This window comes from Papaver somniferum, chromosome 4 (assembly GCF_003573695.1).
Source record: "Papaver somniferum cultivar HN1 chromosome 4, ASM357369v1, whole genome shotgun sequence".
Lineage (NCBI taxonomy): Eukaryota > Viridiplantae > Streptophyta > Magnoliopsida > Ranunculales > Papaveraceae > Papaver > Papaver somniferum.
Window position 1 is genome coordinate 76,104,636 of NC_039361.1, and position 24,364 is coordinate 76,128,999.

At 36.4% G+C, this 24,364-nt stretch overlaps 1 pseudogene; it reads left to right on the forward strand.

Annotated features, from left to right (window-relative positions):
* Positions 1-10,812: 10,812 nt before the first annotated feature.
* Positions 10,813-10,912, forward strand: LOC113276682 (annotated as a pseudogene).
* The last annotated feature ends 13,452 nt before the right edge of the window (positions 10,913-24,364 follow it).

The window sequence follows — 24,364 nt, forward strand, 5'->3', positions numbered from 1 at the left end:
TGATGTAACCAACATCGAACAAGAGTAACATCTTCTTCCATTGTAAAGACCGGGAGCGGCATTCGAGTGCAATACAAATGTGCTTGATATGGACCATCTTTTAGAATTCTAAAACACGCTTCGTAACGAAAAGGTTTGCCGTGAGCTTCCTCCCAATTATCAAGAGCTGTTTGGATCACTTCATCTTCGGTTATACCGATGAAATTTTGTCGATCAATTTCCATTACCAGAGAAACAAATGTCTGTACTGTAAGCCTAATAGATTGAAAACGAGCACGCAATCGACGAGCATCTCGGTTTCCGGGGTTTCCCGTCAGTGAGACGAACATTGAAAAATTGTTCTCCCAAAAAAAACCGTCTTGAAAGCCCATACCAGTGATTACCCTATGAAAAAAATATGCTTTGCATATAGTTATATCCTCTTCTTCAGTAAACTTGGGACCACGATTTCTAACAGACATTTCTGCAGAGTGAGAGAGATTAAGAGTTTTATAAAAGAAGAAGAAGAAGAAGATGTGATTTTGGATATGGGAAGAATGGAATTTATAGGTCGAGAAAGAAAATCGAGTCGTTGAAAATGTACCCATTGGCATTGGTAGTAAAACCACGCGACTTTCCTTTAAGCGCCCGTCTGAATTACCATACGAGTTGGCGTTTGTAGTAAAACCGCGCGACTTTAATAAAATCGCCTGTTTGAATTACCAACGCCTATTTTTTTGTTATAAATACAACATTAGGGGTGGCCTCTCAACCAAACCAACATATTTATTTCTCAACATCCACCATGTTAGGACAATTTGGTGGAGTGGGCTGATTGAAGTTGAAGGACAAATTGATTCACTGTGGTATTATGTTATTTAATTTGTTGTTTATTTTGTGTTATTATGATTATCTAAAACCATTAATATCATAAGTAATTAAAAATTTTCCTCGATTAAATATTGCACCATCAATTTCATAAATAAAAACATACTGCATTGAACAACCACATCATACATGAGAATAAAAGAAATACATTAAATTAAAACAACTACTACATAGGCGTCAATTCTCGGAGGGTGGTGGAATTCCTAGGGAGATGTAGGGATCGTATTTGATGAGCACCCCAATAATGTTGAAATAAGCATGGAAGTCGAAAGGACGACCGCAATGAGATGCTAGCAACATCGCTAGAGTTCTGGGAAACAATTCATGTTTGGCTTCACCATTGAGATTATTTTTGTGATTCTCCATTAGTTGAGCGACGAATTCCGATACATTACACGAAATTACACTAAAACGATGCGCAAATCCGTGACAATCACGCCCATGAATGTTCATCGTTTCAGCGGTGAACATTTCATAAAATTTCTCCCAGAACGTCGATTGGGATACATTCCTACCGGTATCCGCAACATATTGTGTGTGAAAAACATAGGCTCTGCAAATATCTAAATCCTCTTGTTGAGTGTATCTAACACCACGAACTCTGAGAGGCATTTTTATAGATGGTTTGAGAGTGAAGAATGTGTGAATTTGGATTTGAAATGAGGAGTATTTATAGAACTCAAAAATTATAGCCGTTAGATCACAAGAGTTTTCAGCCGTCCAGATTCAGCCGTTGGCGCTTCTATGAAAAACGCGGTGCTGGAAGGACAAGCTCTGGCGCTTTAGTGAAGACAGCGCGCTGGAAATAAAAGCGCCAACGTTTTTTTCTTAAACGCCAGCGTTTGAGGCAAGCTCGCCCGGCCTATCATCAGGCGCTCGCTACATGTTCCAACTCAATGAACAAACCAACAAACTTGTTGGTTTGAACATCCATTTTTCATGTTTGTTGAGTCCATAGTAGGAGCAAAATGAACAAGCTTGGTAGTTTGTTCGTTCCATACGAACTGCTCTTACCACTCCTTGGGAGATAACCCTTGTTCATGTGACACGGTAATATTCTTCCTTTTTCTTTTCCTTCAAGTGTTAATAGTTCTCCTTGTTCATGCTTTAAATTTCATCTTTAGAACATTGAGGACAATGCTAGATTTAAGTTTTAGGGCATTGTAGAAACTTTAAGTTGCATTATAAACTCCAAAGCCTAGAAATTTGTGCCAATTAAGGATAACACTAACCGATCTAAGTGGATGGAAGCATCTTGGTTGTAGGAGTTGAGGAACCCATAAAAGCATCTTGGATGGTAACATCTTGGTTGTAGAGTTTATTCATAAAAGCACAGAGCTCAGGTGTTAGAAATAACATGGTAGTTTCGCCATATCTCGTTGAGTCCTTTTCACATTCTGTTTTTCTTTTATTTTAAATATGTTTCTCTAAGTGATTTGGTGGGGTACACGCATCAAATTGCTACCACTTCTAGGGTTAAATAGAGTGATTGAGATACCACAAAATTTTTTTTTAAAAAAAAGTTAGACCAGATCATTAGACCAACCGGAATAAATTCAATAAAATCGACCACTGGTTCTTGTATATGCCAGCTGAGTTGATCTAGAGTTAGGATTATCGACCACTGGTTCCCTTGTATATGCCAGTTGTGTTGATCTCAAACCGGTATCTCAGTCCATTAGGTTAGGTTCGTCTTGGCAGTGACCTTCACAAAAATATGGGAAACACCGTTCACCTTAGTCAACATCTAAAACCATCTACGTTTTTCTCTATTTCCATCTTATTGATCTATTCATGTGATTAGTTTGACTCTGAATATTGATGTCCATAGTGCGACTATCTGAGTAGAGCTTTGTCACTTATATATGAATTTAGTATGCTTGAGTGCAAACTCGTGTACAACAATTGGAATTCGCATCAGGGTACTTCGTCCTGTAGTCAATCAGAGTATGCCAACCAAGGAGGTCCTTTGGTGCTATTCCAAGGTTCTGCATAGGTATCTAGGGTTTGGAGTAAAAGATTTTGTGGGTACACCTCTTGTAAACCCTCCCGAGACTATAACTCGGCCACTAGGGCCACCTAGGGGTTCAAAGGCTTGTTGCACATGCTAAGTTCAATCGCGATGCCTGCGACAGTGAGTTCTGATTTTTATTTTCTAGATTAGATTTGCTCGAGCAGTAGCAAATAATAAGTTTGAGGGTGTTTGATAGACACATTTTTGTGTCTGAATTGTCCTCAATGTCTGTATCGTTAGTGCTCGATTTTATACTCATTATGGTGTTTTTATGTGTGTATAGGTATTTTTGGAGAAATAAACTCTTACGGAAAAAGTTGCTTGAAAAGTGATATTTGTGCTCCCAGAAGAAAATTATTATAGGCACCCAGAGGACGTGTTAAAGGCGTCCCAGAAGTATGTTGGAGACACCCCAGGAAAGAGTTATTGGCATCCAAGAAGAATTGATAAAGGCACCCAAAACATGGATTAGGGCACCTCCGATTACTGTTGGCACCCCTTATGTGATTTGTAGATAGTGGTAAAAAGTGATTCGATTCTCGAACTTGTGAAGGATAACTTTAGACTTAAATTCAAAACTAAATAGAAAACTCGCTAATAATTATAACAAACACTGGCAAAGTTGGTATCAATATTAAAAGAACATTGAGGCTAAGATTCCACTATTTTCCAAGTTCAAAGTGATTTGGTCCAAATATTTATATTCATGCAATTTTCTCGTTTAATTTGATTCTAAAGTATTGCAACTAATAGATTTTCAAAAGTAATAATTGTAAATACCAAGTATGAAGCATTAAGAGTCTATAAACTAAGCATACTCCATCAAAATAGATCACAATCACTCAAATAAAAATCATATTCAATAATGGTTCAAGGCGAATAATAATAATTACAATAAATTAAATAAAATAGATTGTACCGCTTTTTGTTGGAAAAATAGCTTCCTCTATCGCCTCAGCAATGGGGTTTAGCTCCTCATATTAATCACGATCTCAAAATAATTTTTTATGGCTCAAAAGATGAAAAGTGATAATACAGACGATTCGCAACAGTTTGTTGGTATTGCAGAATCACTGTTACAGGGAGAAATAATACCTAAAGACCTAATGCAACCGCTGTGATGAACGACACATAAGTACTGCTGTGAAACAACGATAGTTTGCTGCGACAGTTGCTTGTGCGTCAATGTTCTTCGTGTTCTTGGTGCAGCAGCAACAGAAAACAATTTTCAACTCGTGATTTCGGCTCTCTATTCTCCTCTAAACTTCTCCTAAGGTTGCGTACCCCTTATATGACTTATCCCCTCTCCTTTTATAGGCCAAAACTCGATTAAATCTTCCCCAAAATCTTGGTTTATCTCCACAGCAAGTTTCAGAGTTTTCTTTCTGCCAAACTCTGTTCACGCGTATTTGACCTCTCCCAATACTTCCAAACTCTTTATTAGATAACTACGAATGTTGGGGAAGCTTTTCTTGCCTTTAATCTCCCTGAATTGTCGAAAAATACTCCAACCCGTGACCACAACACCTTTTTTTCCTTCTCCCGGTCGATCTAACCCAATTCATTCGATCCAATCACATATACCGACCCTGTTATGCTCTAGGAAGTCTAGCCCAACAAAAATCCGAGATTGAATCTCCTTAAATCTTCCCAAGAATGCGAACCCTAATCTGCATGCATGCTGGTTTGTTTTCCCTCCAAAAACCAGAATTCAAATAATGAAGATGGTTTCCCCCTTTCCAGAGTAGGGGTGCCTTTAGCAGGTGCCTGTGGGTGTCGTGGGGTGGCCCTTATCCAAAACGTGGGTGCCAAAATCCATTCGTCCGGGTTCTATAGACAACTTTTCGAGCCGATTTTTCCAAAAATATTTATTTACCAAAAATACCTACAAATAAATAAAACACCATAATAAGTACAAAAATGAGCCCTAACAATATATAGAATCAAGACAAATCAGACAAAAAAATGTGTCTATCAAATACCCCAAACCTATTATTTGCTAGTCCTCGAGCAAAATTAAAATATAAAATAAAATCCTAACTCACTGTCGCAGGCATCGTCAATTGCATTTAGCGTATGCAATAAGCCTTTAAACCCCTAGGTGTCTCTAATGGCGGAGTGTTGTCTCCGGAGGGCTTACCAGAGATATACCCACAAAACCTTTACACTCCAGACCCTAGCTATCTACACAGAACCTTGGAAGGCACTAAAGAATCTTCTTGGTTGGCATACTTATTGACTACAGGAGGAAGTACCCTGATACGAAATTCCAATTGTTGTACACGAGTTTGCACTCAAGCATACTAAAATTCATATAAAGTGACAGAGCTCTACTCAGATAGTCGCATCCAAACTCAGAATCAAACAAATCACATGTATAGATTAAGAAGATGGATATAGAAAAACATAGATGGTTTTGATGTTGACTAAGGTGAACGTTGTTTCTCATATCTGTCTGAAGGCCACTGCCATAATGAACCTATCCTAATGGACTAAGATAACGGTATGACTAATATCAACACACTGGCATATACAAGGGTACCAGTGGTCGATAATCCTAACTCTAGGTCAACACAACTGGCATATACAAGGGTTCCAGTGGTCGACTTTATTGAATTTATTCCAGTTGTTCTGATGGTCTGGTCTCAATTTTTTTTTTTTTGCTATCTCAATAACTCTATTCCACCTTAGCAATGGTAACAACTTGAAACGTGAGCCCCACCTAATCACTTAGAGAAATTTTAAAAAGAAAAATAAAATAAAAATAGAAGTGAAAAGGACTCAATGAGATATGGCGAAACTACCATGTTATTTCTAACACCTGAGCTCTGTGCTTTTATGAATAGACTCTTTAGATGTTTCCATCTAATCAGATTGGTCCCTCAACTCCTACAACCAAAATGCTTCCATCCACTTAGATTGGGTAGTGTCATCCTTAATACGGATAAATTTATAGGCTCTGGAGTTTATTTATTGCAACGAAAAGGTAACAAAAAGTTCTACCCCACCCCCAAACTTAAATCTAACATTGTCCTCAATGTTTCTAATTAAAGAACAATACCAAAAATATAAGTAACATGAGGAAATAGTAAAGAGAGAAGTCGGAAAGATAGTACCTGGGTGAAGTGTAACCAAAAACCTACAAAAATAATATACAACATACACAATCGCCTCGATGGTCAATCAAGGTAAACAGGGTCCTCCAGAGGGACCTCCTCAACATCACCTGTAGGAAAAGGATCTAAAAAGGGCTTCAATCGCTGACCGTTAACCTTCGAAGAACTACTACCATCTGGTGTCTCAATCTCAACAGCGCCATGAGAAAAGACAGTACGGACCACAAAAGGACAGGTCCATCGAGAGCGCAACTTCCCGGGGAATAGATGGAACCGAGTGTCATATAGAAGAACTTTTTGACCTAGAAAAAATTACTTTCGTAAAATATTCCTATCATGCACAAGTTTCATTTTGTTCTTATACTCCTTAGCACTATCGTATGCATCTCTACGAATCTCGTCCAACTCATTGAGCTGGAGCTTTCTTTGAGCTCCTGCCTTGTCAAGTGAAAAGTTTAAGTTCTTAATAGCCCAATAGGCTCGATGCTCTAACTCAACAGGCAGGTGACATGCCTTGCCAAATACTAAACGATAAGGTGACATTCCAATGGGTGTCTTAAACAGTACGGTAAGCCCATAAGGCATCAGTAAGCCTCGACAACCAGTCTTTCCTATTTGGATTAACTGTTTTCTCTAGAATACGTTTAATTTCCCTATTGGAAACCTCTACCTGACCACTAGTCTGAGGGTGATATGGGGTTTCTATTTTATGGGTAATACCGTATTGTTTCATTAAAAGAGCAAACGGTCTATTACAAAAGTGTGAACCTCTATCATTAATTATAGCTCGCGGCGTACCAAAACGTGTAAGTATATTCTCTTTCAAAAACTGTACTACGACCCTGTGGTCATTTGTTTTACACGGAACCACCTCAACCCACTTAGACACATAGTCTACAACGACAAATATGTAAAGATAACCAAACGAAATAGGAAATGGACCCATAAAATCAATGCCCCACACATCAAAGACCTCAATCACTAAAATAGGGTTCAAAGGCATCATATTTCTACGGGAAATGGTTCCTAACTTCTGGAAACGCTCACAAGAAACACAATGACTATGGGAATCTTTAAACAACGAAGGCCAGTAAAATCCACACTGAAAAGTATTAGAAACAGTCTTCTTAGCACTAAAATGACCCCCACATGCATTTTCATGACAAAAGGAGATAATACTAGAATGGTCACTCTAAGATACACATCTCCTAATAATCTGGTCCGGACAATACTTAAACAGATAAGGATCGCCCCAAAAGAAATGCTTAACCTCGGCTAAAAACCTAGAACGATCTTGCTTACCCCAATGTTGAGGCATTCGACCAGTAACAAGATAATTCACTATATTTGCATACCAAGGTGATTGGGAAACAGTGAACAATTGTTCATCAGGAAAACTATCCCTTATAGAAAGGGAATTATTAGGGGAACTAACAACTAGCCTAGACAAGTGGTCTGCTACCACATTCTCTGCACCCTTTTTGTCTCTAATGTCTGGACAAAATTCTTGTAACAAAAGGATCCATCTAATCAATCTAGGTTTGGTATCCTTCTTAGACAAAAGGTATTTCAAAGCAGCATGATCAGTATAGATTACGATCTAAACTTATCCAAGGCAAACACGATGGCTAGCAATTCCTTCTCGGTAGTTGTATAGTTCATTTTGGAATCATTCAGAGTTTTGCTAGCATAGTAAATCACATGGAGTAATTTGTTTTCTCGCTGACCTAGCACAACGCCTATAACATAATATGAAGCATCACACATAATTTCAAAGGGTAGGTTCCAGTTAGGTGCCTGGACTATCAGGGTAGTAGTGAGTAAAGTTTTAAGCTTATCAAAAGCCTTTAAACAAGCATCATCAAAGACAAACTTAACATCTTTTGCAAGCAAATTGCAAAGAGGTCTAGAAATCAAGCTAAAATCCTTAATGAATCGACGGTAAAAACCTGCATGCCCTAAGAATGACCTAATATCTTTTACGGTTTTTGGGACCTGTAGAGTCTTAATAAGGTCAATTTTGGCTTTGTCTACCTCTATACCCTTTGAAGAAATGATGTTCCCTAAGAAAATTCCTGGTTCAACCATGAAATGACATTTTCCCCAATTAAGCACTAAATTCTTTTCCCTACACCTAGTCAACACTAATGTCAAATGATGCAAGCACTCATCAAAAGATGAACCAAATACTGAAAAATCATCCATAAAGACCTCTAAAAACCGTTCTACCATATCAGAAAATATGCTCATCATACAATGCTGAAAAGTCGCAGGGGCATTACATAACCCGAAAGGCATGCGTCTATACGCAAAGGTACCAAAGGGACAGGTAAAAGTGGTTTTCTCTTGGTCTTCTGGGGCAATAACGATCTGATTATAACCAGAGTAGCCATCTAAGAAGCAATAGTGACTATGTCCAGCTAATCGCTCTAGCATTTGTTCGATAAAAGGAAGAGGAAAGTGATCCTTCCTTGTGACCTTGTTCAATTTCCTATAGTCAATACACATACGTCATCCCGTGGTCACTCGGGTTGGGATTAATTCATTATTATCATTCTGGACTACAGTGATACCTGATTTCTTGGGGACAACCTGAACAGGGCTGACCCACTTACTGTCTGAAATTGGGTAAATAATACCCGCATCTAACAACTTAAGCACCTCTTTTCGAACTACCTCTTTCATGTTAGGGTTCAGTCGACGTTGCATCTCCCTAGAAGGTTTGGATTCTTACTCTAAATGAATCTGATGCATACACACAGTAGGACTTATACCCTTACTATCTTTTATAGTCCACCCTAAAGCTTCCTTATTGTCTTGAAGTACTTTTACTAGCCTACTTTCCTGATCACTATCCAAATCGAAAGTTACAATCACATGTAAAGTCTCAGATGGGCCTAAAAACACATACTTTAGAGTATCGGGTAGTGGTTTAAGGTCCAACTTTGGGGGCTCTTCTAAAGAAGGAATTAGGGTAGTCTCAGAAACTGGTAACTGTTCGAACCTAGCTTTCCATCTATCAGTGTCTAACACAGGGGTAGAATCTAATAGAGCATTCACTTTTTCAATAGTGCTATCGTCATCCAAATCTAAACCAAAATGGGATAGACAACTTTCTAATGGGTCTTCAAATAAAATGTTTGGTAATGACTTCTGAACTAAGGCTTCTATCATGTTCACCTCTTCAACACATGTGTCATCTAGCTCATAAGGTAGCTTACGGACATTAAAAATGTTCATCTCTGTAGTCATATTACCAAAAGATAAATTCATCACACCATTTCGACAGTTAATGATCGCATTCGACGTAGCTAAAACGGGCGACCTAAAATCACAGGTATCTGGTTCTCTGGGTCAGGGACATGTTGAGTATCTAGGACCACGAAATCCACTGGATAGATAAACTTATCGACCTCAATAAGGACATCCTCAATAACACCTCGAGGAATTTTAACAGACCTATCAGCTAACTGCAGTGTTATCTGAGTAGGTTTCATTTCACCAAGTCCTAGCTGTAAGTACACATGGTACGGAAGTAGGTTCACACTGGCTCCTAAGTCAAGTAAATATTTTTCTACCCGGTGTTTACCTATTGTACAAGCAATGGTAGGGGAACCTGGGTATTTGTACTTTGGAGTTGTAGTGTTTTGAATAATTGAACTTACGTGACAAGCTAAAAAGGCTTTCTTATGGACGCTAAGTTTTCGCTTTCGCGTACACATATCCTTAAGGAACTTGGCATAAGCAGGAATTTGCCTAATTGCATCTAATAAAGGAAGGTTTATGGTAACTTGCTTAAAAACCTCAAATATGTCATTAAAGTTCGATTCCTTCTTTGTTGGTACTAATGGCTGAGGAAATGGGTCTCTAGGCACAGAATCAGACCTTTCAGGATCTGAGTTGGCATCATCAGAAATTTTATCATTTTCCTTAGATAGTGGTCCTGAGAGGTGAACTACAGTATGTTCACTATCGGGCATGGTTACCTGATTGTCTACTATTCTACCACTCCTAAGGGTTCTAATAGCATTCAATTGATTCGATGGTATTGTACCTACTTCATGAACTCCTCTAGGATTTGGATTAGTTTGACTAGGGAACCTACCATTATCTCTCTCACTTAAGGTCTTAGCTATTTGGCCGACTTGAAGTTCTAACTTAGCAAGGCTCTGAGCATTAGTTTGAAAATTCTGCTTGGTTTCCTGTTGAAAACTAACATGGATCTGTGCTAACATTTCCCGAGTTTTTGCTAACATCTTAATAGATTCCCCTAAGCTAGTCGTTTTATTTTCTGGGCCTGATGTATTCCTAGTGTAGCCAAAACCTGGGGGAGCATTAGAATTATTAGACTGACCCTGACTCTGGCCCTTAGTCCATGAAAAGTTCGGATGGTTTCTCCAACCAGGATTATAGGTTTCTGAATATGGGTCAAACTTCTGACGATTATCAAACCTAGTGTTATTATATAGAGCATTGGCTTGCTCTTCATTATTCTGGCCTTCCCAAAAAGGCTCCAATCTACCACTAGTGTTACCCACTTCTAAAACTTCTAACCTTTTCGCTATAGAAGCAATTTTGGCCTCTGATTCATAGCCTCCTTCTACCCTATTAACGTTTCCTCTGCCGAGAAGAATTGTTTTCTGGGGTCCCCTACTACTTTCCCATTGTTGGGTATTTTCGGCGACTTCATGCAAATATGTCATCGCGTCATCAACTGTTTGGTTCTCAAATCCACCAGTACACATAGATTCTACTGTGGTTGTAGTGGGATAATCTAAACCCTCATAAAGGATCTGAACTAACCTAACCTTCTCTAAACCATGATGAGGACATTGGGCTAATAAATCATTGAACCTTTCCAAATACCTATACAAAGTTTCTCCCTCCTGTTGAGAAAACGTGCATATTTGCGTCCTAATAGACGATGTTTTGTGCCTAGGGAAAAACTTGTTCAAAAAGGCATATGTAAGTTGTTCATACGTTTCGATTGACCCGGAAGCCAAACTATATAGCCACGATTTAGCTTTATCTTTCAGGGAAAAGGGGAATAACCTAAGTTTCAAAGCATCATCATCTAGGTTTCTAATCCTGAGGGTACTACAAATTTTCTCAAAGTCCCTAACATGGAAATATGGGTTTTCATTTTCTTTCCCTAAAAAGATTGAGAGCAGCTGTAAGGTCCCAGGTTTAAGTTCATAAGTTGCTTTCGTCTCAGCTAACCTGATACATGAGGGATGAGTAGTCCTAGTTGGATTCAACAAATCTTTCAAAGTTGCCATTTCTGGCGCTATCGGAGAAACAGGGATTCTCTCCCCAGTCAAAGGACGTTCAAAAACAGACTCTTCAAAAGTCGTACTCTCTAGATTAAGGTAATCGAGACGCTTAGAACTACTAGGTTTCTATTTAACAAATCTACCTAGTGCGTCTTTTTTACGTTCAGGCATACAATAGAATTTTCTAAATTGGAAGGGTAAGCAAACACAGATCAAGGCCGACTCAACCAAATCAAACCTTTTGATTTGTAGCAAACAAAAAGCATGATGGCTCCACTTAGATTGTTTCTAGACCAGCTTCTACTCTTCCAAGATGCAACTAGGTACAATTTTAGAAAACCTCGTAGGAAGATCCGAATAAAGTAAGTCGAAGAGAAGTGAGAGAATCTCTGAGGAGCTTTGATACCCCCACCTCTGTGGAAAACGCTTCCCTGGGTTATAAGGAGGCTCTTATCGACTTCCAGTAATCTTCCTGAACTTTGAGTTAGGCTAACAAAATACCTAATACAATCCTTCTGGACGACTTTCCTATAAGGCTTAGGTTCGCGTAGGTTACGTGTTCCTAAAGCGGGAAAAAAGAGAATGGTGATGAAATCCGAACCCTTATCTTGTATGGCCAGGCCTTGACCTTTACTATAAAAATAAATGTCCGTATTCAGTCCTCGATATATATGCACACGAAGGAGTCCAGTAACTCGCTGACAGGGGATCCGCGAGTGTTTAGAATCTTACCTCCCGTTTCAGACGGGGGATGAATCGGTTATAGTCGACTCGGGCCACTAACTCCGATATCAAGTGTACGAACCCAAGGTGCAGAGACAATATCGTAATTGTCCCCCTTCTCTGCAAACAGTTTATATTTAAAGTACCCTTCCGTAGGGTAATAAAAAAATAATGTCCCAAAGTCCAAAAGTCCAAAAGTCCAAAAAGAAAAGAAAAAGTATAAAAATAATAAACCCTAATACAGTTTTTTTTTTCTAAAAGAAAATAAAAAAACCCTAAACTAAAATTGTCTAAGATAAAATCGTCTTTTTTTCTGTTCTTTTTGCTTTAATCTTTAGCTCCAAGTCTTTATGAAATCACCAAACTCTTTGGATCAATTTTCTTTATGATCCAGAACCTATAGACACAAGATAAATATCCAAAAACATAAAAAATAACAAAAATAATAACAAAAAATAAAATAAAAAAATAAAAAAAAATAAAAAAAATCTAAAACCCTAAAAACAAGTCCGCGTCGGCGGTGCCAAAAATTGATGTGATTTGTAGATAGTGGTAAAAAGTGATTTGATTCTCGAGCTTGTGAAGGATAACTTTAGACTTAAATTCAAAACTAAATAGAAAACTCGCTAATAATTATAACAAACACTAACAAAGTTGGTATCAATATTAAAAGAACACTGAGGCTAAGATTCCACTATTTTCCAAGTTCAAAGTGATTTGGTCCAAATATTTATATTCATGCAATTTTCTCGTTTAATTTGATTCTAAAATATTGCAACTAATAGATTTTCAAAAGTAATAATTGTAAATACCAAGTATGAAGCATCAAGAGTCTATAAACTAAGCATACTCCATCAAAATAGATCACAATCACTCAAATAAAAATCATATTCAATAATAGTTCAAGGCAAATAATCATAATAATAATTGCAATAAATTAAATAAAATAGATTGTACCGCTTTTTGTTGGAAAAATAGCTTCCTCTATCGCCTCAGCAATGGGGTTTAGCTCCTCATATTAATCATGATCTCAAAATAATTGTTTATGGCTCAAAAGATGATTAAAAAGATGAAAAGTGATAATACAGACGATTCGCAACAGTTTGTTGGTGTTGCAGAATCACTGTTACAGGGAGAAATAATACCTAAAGACCTAATGCAACCGCTGTGATGAACGACACATAAGTACTGCTGTGAAACAACGATAGTTTGCTGTGACAGTTGCTTGTGCGTCAATGTTCTTCGTGTTCTTGGTGCAGCAGCAATAGAAAACAATTTTCAACTCGTGATTTCGGCTCTCTATTCTCCTCTAAACTTCTCATAAGGTTGCGTACCCCTTATATGACTTATCCCCTCTCCTTTTATAGGCCACAACTCGATTAAATCTCCCCCAAAATCTTGGTTTATCTCCACAGCAAGTTTCAGAGTTTTCTTTCTGCCAAACTCTCTTCACGCGTATTTGACCTCTCCCAATACTTCCAAACTCTTTATTAGATAACTACGAATGTTGGGGAAGATTTTTTTGCCTTTAATCTCCCCGAATTGTCGAAAAATACTCCAACAGCAACCCGTGACCACAACACCTCTGTTTCCTTCTCCCGGTCGATCTAACCCAATTCATTCGATCCAATCACATATACCGACCCTGTTATGCTCTAGAAAGTCCAGCCCAACAAAAATCCGAGATTGAATCTCCTTAAATCTTCCCAAGAATGCGAACACTAATCTGCATGCATGCTGGTTTGTTTTCCCGCCAAAAACCATAATTCAAATAATGAAGATAGTTTCCCCCTATCCAGAGTAGGGGTGCCTTTAGCAGGTGCCTGTGGGTGTCGTGGGGTGGCCCTTATCCAAAACGTGGGTGCCAAAATCCATTCGTCCGGGTTCTATAGACAACTTTTCGAGCCGATTTTTCCAAAAATGTTTATTGGTCAAAAATACCTTCAAATAAATAAAACACCATAATAAGTACAAAAATGAGCCCTAACAATATATAGAATCAAGACAAATTAGACACAAAAATGTGTCTATCAACCCCACTGTTGGATAAAGGGTAGCCTTCTCCTTCTTTACGGAATAAACCAGTTTTGGCGGGAAAATTGTATTTAAAATTCCAGTCATCTGCGTAAGTTTCTGGGCTAATTTATGACGATTTTTTCTCAGACTTTTTTTTGGATTTGGAATTGTATGGGCCTGTTAAGACAACACAGGGCAGGTAATGACTTTTATTTCGAGAAAGAAGGAGAGTTTGCGTGGATTGAAGAAAACAGTGTGGAGATATATTCTCTCGGGTTTTCTTGTGGAAGTTACGTGGACGTAGAAACCATGCACGATCTTGAGTTTTTCTGGCCGTGAAATAAGCGTGTTTGGAGAGAGTCAACTTCAGCAAGACGCGTGATAGAGAGAAATAAGGAAATAATTCCCATTTTATGGCAGCATTAATAAAGAAAATATATTTGCATTGATCACGAGAGATTTGAAGGGTCGTGGAGTATAAAAAGGTGTTTCGGGATTCATAGAAGGACATAGAGAGTTTGGTCCAGAACAGAGAGTTGCAGAGTGACGAAAAAATCAAGTTGCGTTAATATTTGTTGCTACTGTTGAGAACAAAGCACGAAGAACATTAAGATGCCAAAGCCTGTCGTTAATAAACCGTGGTTTATTCCCTGTTTTGCAACAGTCTTTGCAGCGACACATCAACAGTGACTACAACACTTTACTATTATCGTATACTGTAACAACGGTTTTGCAATATATTCTAAGCGTTGCAAATACCCGATTTCCATTATTTTCTCTCTACTTCATCTTTGTAAACAATTTTTGAGTATGAATCAATATTTTGAGCAAGTTTACACAATGATGGGATAAACCCAATCCTTGGGGCGATAGAGGAAGCTATCTTGCCAATGAAAAAGTGGTAATTTTTAATTACTTAATTTGTGCAACTTTTATTTATGATTATTTGCCTAGATTGAAAATAGATTTTATGATTTTTGTTAAACAATTGTATTTTCTATTGATGGAACATGCTTAGCCTAGGGTTTTGATGTCCCATGCTTTGGATTAACATTTGTTGTTTCTAAAAATCTACTTTTGCAATAGTTAAAAATCAAATTGAACGTGTGAAATTGCATGATTATAATTAGTATAACTGTGGAATTGGTAAATAGCGGAATCCTAGCCCCAGTCTCTCTATAATTTTCACAACACTTTATACTTTGAGTTTGTTATATTTTTAACTTTAAAATTATATCGAAAATCTGCTTTCACAAGTCTTGAACGAACCATATTACTTACCACTTCTACAATAACTTTAAAAATTTCATCAATTTTGGGCGCCGCCGGCGCGGACTTGTTTTTAGGTTTTGTTTTTGTAGTTTTTATTATTATTTTATTTTATTTGTTCTATTTTACGTTTTTGGGTATTTATCTTTTAACTACAGATTTCGGATTTTGGAGCGAAAGAAAAAAAAGTTGCCAAAGCTTTTGGTGGTCAATTAAAGAATTTGGAGTCAAAAAGACAAAGCGAAAAGAACGAAGAAAAAAAACATTATTTTTTTATTTTATTTCTTTAGATTTTCTTAGATTTTCTCTTCATAAATAGTACTAGGAATCTTTTATTTTTGTAATTTTATTTTTATTTTGCACTTTCCTTTTTGAACATTGGAAGTATGCAAATGGGTATACATATTTAAGTACCCGGTCTGAGATTGGGTTTCGCCAGTATGCAAATGGATACGCATACTTCCAAACACAACAAAAATTTCCGGACCCAAACCCTTCACAGTATGCGTACGGGTATGTTTACTTAGGTAATCGGAATTTCACAACTAACAGGTACGCATACGGGTATGCATACTATAGTTCCGGTCATGGATCACATACATGCAAGAATGCATACTATGTTCATAATCCAATGATGGTTAAGTATTCTGAACTCTATTTCAATCATTGAAACTTTCTTAGAGGATGACAATAGCCGTTTTCACACACTATTAGCGTCAAATCAATTTTCAAGTTATTGAAATAAACATTCCAAGTCTACACCAAATGATTGTATCACACAAACCATGTAAAATGTTACTCGGCGATTTTCACATGATAATTTTTTGACTTTCGTCAAGAATATAAGATGAACTTGGTTGAAGCGAAAGCTTACCAATACATATTTCGAGAAATATGTAAGCGAGTTAAACTCAGCTCGAAATCTCAAATGTGTATAATCGAATACTATATAGTAATACGACTTTTTTCTCAGTATAGGAGATAGAGCAAAAATATACTTTCCAAGTGATAGATGAGTTTTAGTCTCCACATACCTTTTTTTGATGAAGTTCCACAAGATCTCCTTAGTAGTTCTTCGTCTTCAATTGATGAACGCCGTGAATTCTAATGCTCAACTACACAATCTATCCTAGTCCGAGACATCACTATAAGTAGAATAGAAATCAAGACTTATAGTTTTGATCACTAACATTGACAAACAAGCTTGAGATAGCAACGCTTGCGAGTTCGATCGAGCAATTCTCTAACAACAATCAATGCTACCTTGGTAACAAAGCATTCAATATTCACTGTTAGATGAAAACCTAATTAGAGTCAAGCTAATATCTTTCAACTGTTTGATTGTCTTAGCTTGTTACACAAAAATGAAATGTGCCTTCATTTAGATTTGGGTAACCGTACCTAAATGTGTACACATGGTTGGCTCAACAATAGTTAACCGAAATTATCCATATGAACACTTTCATATCAACCTTGTTCATCTTTATCACAACTTGTTCAAATGACTCAAATGAAACTAGTTATAGAGTTGTTCAATTGTTTATATTCTCATAGAAGTATATAAGACATAATTGAAGCAAAATCGGTTTTGATTCACTCGAATCAATTCATGAACGTTATAGCCACGGTTTACAAATATTACATTCCTTATTATATAAATGTATTCGTTCATGAGTATGTAAACATACATAACTGATTTTAGAACTTAACCAACTCAGGCGTGCAAACGGGTACACATACGTAAGTTTCGGGACTTGGTCTTGTTCGCCAGTATGCAAAAGGGTACGCATAATGTCATTCATTACCGAGCTAAGTTGAATTAGTACGCATACGGGTATGCATACTAAATTCCCGGACTTGAAATACACTTGCAACAGTTAGCATACAAGTACGCATACTGTGCTATATCCAATCAAAGTTTAATTGTTCTAAACTCTCATTTCAATCATTGAAATATTCTTGGAAGACGAGAATAGTTGTCTCACACAAAGTATTAGCTTCAAAAAAATTCTCGAGTGATTAAATGATCAATACGAAACATTTTGAGTCTACATCAAATGACTGTCTCACACAAATCATGTAAAATGTTACCAGGCGATTTTCGCATAATCATCTTTTGAATTTCGTAAAGAATAAAAGATGAACTTGGTTAAAGCGAAATCTTACCAACACATATTTCGAGAAATATGTAAGCGAGTTAAACTCAACTCTAAATATCAAATGTGTATAATATAAAGTCTATATAGCTATACGACTTTTATCTCAATAGGAGATAGAATAGAAATAGACTTCTCAGTGATAGATGAGTTCAAGTCTCCACATACATTTTGTTGATGAAGTTACATAAGCTCCCCTTAGTAGTTCTTAGTTTTCAATCAATGAACGCCGTGAAGTCTAAAGCTCAACTACACATTCTACCATAATCCGAGGCATAGCTATAAGTAGAACAGAAATCAAGAATTATAATTTTGACAACTAAACTTGACAAACAAGCTTAAGATAGCAACACTTGCGAGTTCGACCGAGCAGTGCCTTAACAGGTTGAAATAATTCTTTTAGCTATAAATTTTTTGTCATATCCTGGAAAATTTGATCTATTCTATCCATATGCAAAATTCAGTTAGAAATAGAATGGTGGTCGTTGAAAAATCAATACAAGAACTTGTACATGCATTACTCGTAATCTATTAATATCGAATCACTTTATTTTTATGTTTTTCAGTTTATATGTTTCTCTAAGTGATTTGGTGGGCCCTTAGTATTGGTTTGATGTTGTTGCGAGGATGAATCATTGGTTGAGATAGAATCCCCAAATACAATGATAAACGATCAAGTTGGTTGGTTATATGCAATAATTTGCAGTTGTCTAGTACACTCAAAAAATGAGCCAACACATAAAACTCAAGCTTCATTATCACCACGTTATATATAGCAAATCAAAAATATATGATGTGGTATTTGATACTTTGATATCAATACGTATGTGTTCTCACTGTTTATGTCGCCTAAGTAAGCGTGGAATGCAGGATCCATGGGAACTATCATGTATCTGCTGATAAGAAGCATGCGATTAGATTCACAAGGTGTAATCATGTTATCAATAAATTAAGTGAAACCACATTATTATTATATAGCAAATCCAAAAGATTTGATATGGGTATCGACACTTGGGTGGAAATATGTGTGTGTTCTCCCTGTCTTCGTCGCCTAAACAAGCATGGAACGCAGTATCCATGGGACACGCTTGGATCCAAAAGGTATGATCATGTTGTCGATAAATGGGTGTTGGTCTCAACTGTTACACTATATACATATAATCTTTTAACATTTCATACAAATATCTTGGGTAACATCGTTCACCTTGGTCAACATCTGCATACTTCACTATTCCATCTTCATTCTCTTATCTATCCATGTGATTCAAGTTTCATATACATTTTATGTGAATTTTCCGTGTAGATAAGCGAGTATTGTGCATAATGTTGAAAAGCATTGCATCAAGTATATATATATCAATTGATATATGAGTAGAGTTTGCTTACTTAAATAAATGACACGCGCAAGAAATTGCTTACTTACAATGATTAGAGTTCATGTGGGATATTTATTCTTTTAGCTAAAGAACATTTGTACGTTATTTATTTAGATTTCTTGGTGTCGGTCCTTAATCGTTCTTTCTTGGCTAGAAATTGGAGTAGGTTTTATGGGTATGCCTCTTGTAAACCCTCACGAGACTGTAAACCGTCCACTAGGGAAACCACGGTAGTTTAAAGGCTTGTTTCACATGCTAAGTTTAACCTTGATTCCAACAAAAGTGAATTAGGATTTAGTTTAGGTAGGGTAGTTTTCTCGAGGACTAGCAAAAGCTAAGTCTAGGGGAATTTGATAAGTGCACAAATTTACTATACTTTTTTTTTTTATCATTTACATGCTTGTATTTTCTATGTTTCTTTCATATTACTCTTGTTTTCTTTTGTTTGTCTTATTTAGGTAGAATCATCCAAAAGGAGAGAAATGAGTGCTGAAACGGACATAAACGTGAGCATGAACTGACGACCAGGAGGAACTCGACCAAATTCAGGAGTATTCAACTCTATGTTGTAGATAATGAAGAGACAAAAAATAAATCAAAAAGAATGAGCTCATTCCGAGTTTGTATGAAAAAGTTATGGGCAAAACAGTTTTGGGATCTAAGGTAGGACGAATCCCTACCTATTTCCGGATCTATGATAGAACCGATCTCCACCTCCAAAAGTGACGAAAATACTTTCCAAATATGGAAAACTTAAGAAAACCCAAACCCTAGGGTTGTTGGGGATATTTAAGGAGATTTCTCAGAGTTTCCGGAAAAGTTTTTATGAGGGTTTATCACCGAAAGTTAGAGGGAGGGCTAGGTTTTACATCTTTATTCTAGGTTTTACCCCTTTAGAGGGAAACCATATGATATCTTCTTCTTATTTATTTGTATCACGAGTAGCTATTTTTTTGTTGATTATGGATGAACTCAATGTTTTAAATAAGAAGCTTTGTCAGTTATACAAATTTATTTGGAGTTTTAATCATATTATCTTTTGTTTCACTGTATCTAACGTTTATGATTGATTTCTAGATAGTTTGGATTGCTATATTAACTTAATTATTGATCAGTCTATTGCTAGTTGAGAGATTCGTAATTTTCGAGCATTTCTTACACAAGTAGAAAAAATGAGACCTTGCAGAGGGATTCCGTGGAACAATCATGTGTGAAGACAACAATAGTAAGTGGACCTTGCATTAACAGTCTAACTGTTAGGATCAACCTAAGTCCACAAACCTTTAAAGCTTCTGATTGGGTTACACCTTGAGTGCGCTGCTTCTCGGTGGTTTAGTTAGATAGAATACGATATTCATGCGTTTCGTTATCCAGTTACATGAGGGACTTTGGGGATAGCACTGCGCTAGATGCTATTCTATGGTTGGTGATATATGATTCTAAAGAAAGGTAAACAGGTATGTTAACTGCTTAATGTTTGTTAACGGCGAAAGACTCTGTAATCATCTCTTTCTTCTTATTGCTTTAATCAATCAATCTAATCCCACTTTTTTAGCATTTAGTTTATTTTAGTTTGCTAATACAAATAACCTATCAATTACACAGCTCTTTGTGGGAACGATCCCTGTTACCACTATATTACTAGTTAATTAGTGTGAAATATCTTGATTAGTATGGTGCGCCTACGACAACCCATCATGTATGAGTTTGTCTGTAGAATACTCAGAGTTGTATTTCTTATTCAAAAGATATAACAATCTTAACATTTTATATTATAAACACTTGACCTTCAATATATTATTACTCCAATCATACGAAAGAAATTGGAGATGGATTGAGAGGAGAAAAGTATGCATGCTTGAACTGAAGGATGTTCCCCAAAATATGTGTATGATCATCATACCTTGAGATTTCTACCCAAAAAATCATAACTTAAATTTAAATTTAAATTTAAATATTATGATTAGATAGCTTCATCTTAGCGCATATCCTTCTTAGCTTTTTATGTAGTCATTCTCATGGATTATGTTTTTCATTTCTTGCTTAAGAGTCAGATAGGCATGAATAACTCTATAAAGAGCGTAAAAAATGTTGATATCCACATTGAGTCATTATATTTTGGAATCATATTATCAATGTGGCAGCACCTTAAGTTCTTTATTGACTATTTTCCTTTTTTAGGTGTGTGCAAGGCTAACGACAACCACTCTGGGTTTTTATAGTCATCAAACCAAATAATCAATAAATCACATAGTCTGATGGAAAATGGATATATCTCTATGGAGAAAATGAGCAAATAGAGATTAGAATTATTATGTTCCTCATAAATATTGGGTATTAAACTCAAAGTAGTACGTGTAAACAATTAATCAAGATGATATTATGAATATCACCAAATAAATCAGCGAAACGTTAAAGCGCAAAAATTGAAAAGGAAAGTGATTTTTGGTAATAATAAATCACGACATCATGCATAATAACAGAATCATCAAACGTGATCAAGTCAAAAAACATACCTTCAGAGAATCACATCATGGCTTTACCAATCATCACTTCATAAGATATTCAATATATCTGACGGAATTCGTGATCTAATTCTGTAGCTCCCCCTAAGCTAGCGGCTTACTAATCCAAGAGATTAACTATAATAGTGAGGCACTGAGGATTTAAATAATCTAATTAAGAATTAAGTTAGAAGTTCTAAACAAAGATTAACCCAAATCTAAACCCTCTCTGAAAAATTACAAGAATTTCTTTCAAATGATACATATACAATAGTGATTTGGTTTGCAAACAAATTATAAACACAAATAAACATAGCAGAAGCTAACCAACTAAGGAAACCAACTCCTCGAAGCTTTCATCGCCACGTGCACAACTTGATCTGAATCTGTCTATGAAACTGAAAGTGGGAATTGAGTGAGCACATCATCCCGAAGGGTGCCCAGTAGAAATAATAACTAACTTTCAAGTAATCACTATAATGATTTAAAGACAATGCAGGTTTTCCTAAAAACAATAAAACGCGGAAAAACAGATAAAGCATATTAAAATAATAAGTTGTACTGAAATATAAAGTTCTACCAACCATTAAACCGGCACACATTCACAATCATAAATAATAGTTGAGCGACGTCTTCCTTCGCATCAGCAAGGCATGACTGTTGCAGATTCTTTAATGATCATTAAAGCTCCCATGAGGTTTCCGTCCTCAAGTCATAAACGATATGTACCTTACCAGTACCTTATTCTACGCGCACTCTACATAGCAAGTATTCAAAGAAACTAATGGTAACAACATTATATCCGATCGAAGTGCTTATACAATAGAGAGCCCACAATCCGCCCACGCGTAAATCCAACAATCATATATAATATTCTCAACATCATTCTCTCTAAACACCAAAACAGAATATAATAGCTTTTGAAAGTAATTTTAAAGAACAATAAACATCCATGTATGAGACAAGTGTTGCCCGTACAGAAATAGGGAAAATATAATGGCCAATTTAAAACCAAACCTATATAATATTCAACCAACGAGGTCTATCTAGATTGCATAAAATAGATATAACATTTGGGCCACACATCTGACACTAATCAAAAGGAAATCTTCTCCCTTTCATGCTAACAGTAAATAAAGATTGTAACCACTTTCCAGTCAATGGAAAGAATCACCTTTTGAAAATAAGTAATTACTCCCAAAACACATATATCAGTTGTTTCAAAAGATCCAAGCCCATCCCAAGTAAAAGAAAGCTAGTTTGTATTACACACAGATAATACATGCGTACACTATCATATAGTAACAAAGATATGCATGGTTTTCACAAAAGATAGATTTGTAAAACAATAATGAATACATGAGAGTTCGTTACCAATTTCCACCTCTTTTGATGAAAAGCCTCGCCTACCTCGAGATCCATAATCCACTGGTTCATTCTTTAGATCGATCGTTGTTAATAATGACTAATTGTTAATCACACAAGCACTCTAAAGATTAGCCAAAAGGCTCATACAAGGATCATAACACAATCTCATATTATTCTATAGTTATAAGTTAAGTGAACTATCTAATGGTTCTAAGCCCATTTATGGTTTTATACCTTTTCATAATCTATCTTTAGTACATCTAAAGGTATACTAATCCAATTAGATTGGTTCTATAGTCCATTAGATATGTCATAAAAATATCTACAATTTTGTAGAAGGAATTAAAGGCCAATTCAGACCGTAAGGGTCCAAAACATCAAACTAAGAATACATGGCACTAAGCCCAAGTCCACTAAACTCAGCCCAATACACAAGGCCCGATCCACTCGGGTCAACTAACGGTCTCTAACAGTTAAAGGGTCAACTAACATTCAACGTCCAGGTCAAATGGTCAATGTCTTAGTCTAAGTCACAGAGTTAAACCAGTTGAATCACTGAGTCAAGAATGCCGACTCGGTCAGAGATCTAAATCAACAGAAAACATAACAGTTAAACATCTATCTGAAAAGAAAATAAATTCAAGCCTAAAAAAAATAAACAAACAGTTACATACACCATTCTAACTATACACAATTCTATAATCTACAACCAACTTCCATCTCCATTTCTATCAAGCTTTCAACAATAACATCATTAGCTTCAGTTTCTTCTCAACAAATTCACACATCTCAAGCTTCCTCTATGTTTAGCAAAACCACCATTACTTACTATCACCATACTCATCTCATTCCCCTGTAATGCATAAAAATCTCAACTCTCCAAACTCAGATTCATAATCAATCCACCAGCAATTGCACCTTCATTCACTAACAATATCTCAATACAACCCATTTCTAGTTCAATACATTTCAGTTGCAACATCACTACTATTGTCACAGAAGCTATAACTTCAATAGCATCTCCTCCGGAACAGACTCTCAACCTTCATTCAACATTCAACATGAATCTCCACCACTGCCATTGTTACTTCACACTAAAACTAAAACATCTTGCAATCATCCATTACAGTTCTATCCACCACTTAAATCTAAATTCGATTGTATTGTCAAAGTCTCATCCAACCAGCAAGACCGATTTCTGATACACCATTCACTTCGTCTCAATCAACCTTGTATAGCATTCGGAGACCAACTTCATTCACCCGTAGTTCAGTTCTAACACCATCGACTCCAACACTTCATTTAAACTCTTCTTATGCTCCCAAATGCCATGGCAATTCAACTCAACAGTCACAGTCACCTATAACAACATTTCAGCACCACTAAAAAGGTACCACCTCCATAACTTCATCAACTGCAACTCCACACAACACAACTTCACCTTAAATAGCTTTGCTCAATAACTGAACTCAAGTTCTTCTTTACTTTGACTCAAATCAGCAACACACCCCCAAACTATCAATATCCCTCAGACCAATTAGATAAAACTATACAATCTTCATCTTCATCACTGGTTCATCAGAAAACCCTAATTCCAATATTGGGGAAGAACATAAACCCTAATTCTTTAAGAACTCAAAATTAAACTTCATATAACCATTTAGACTTCAATCAAACACAAA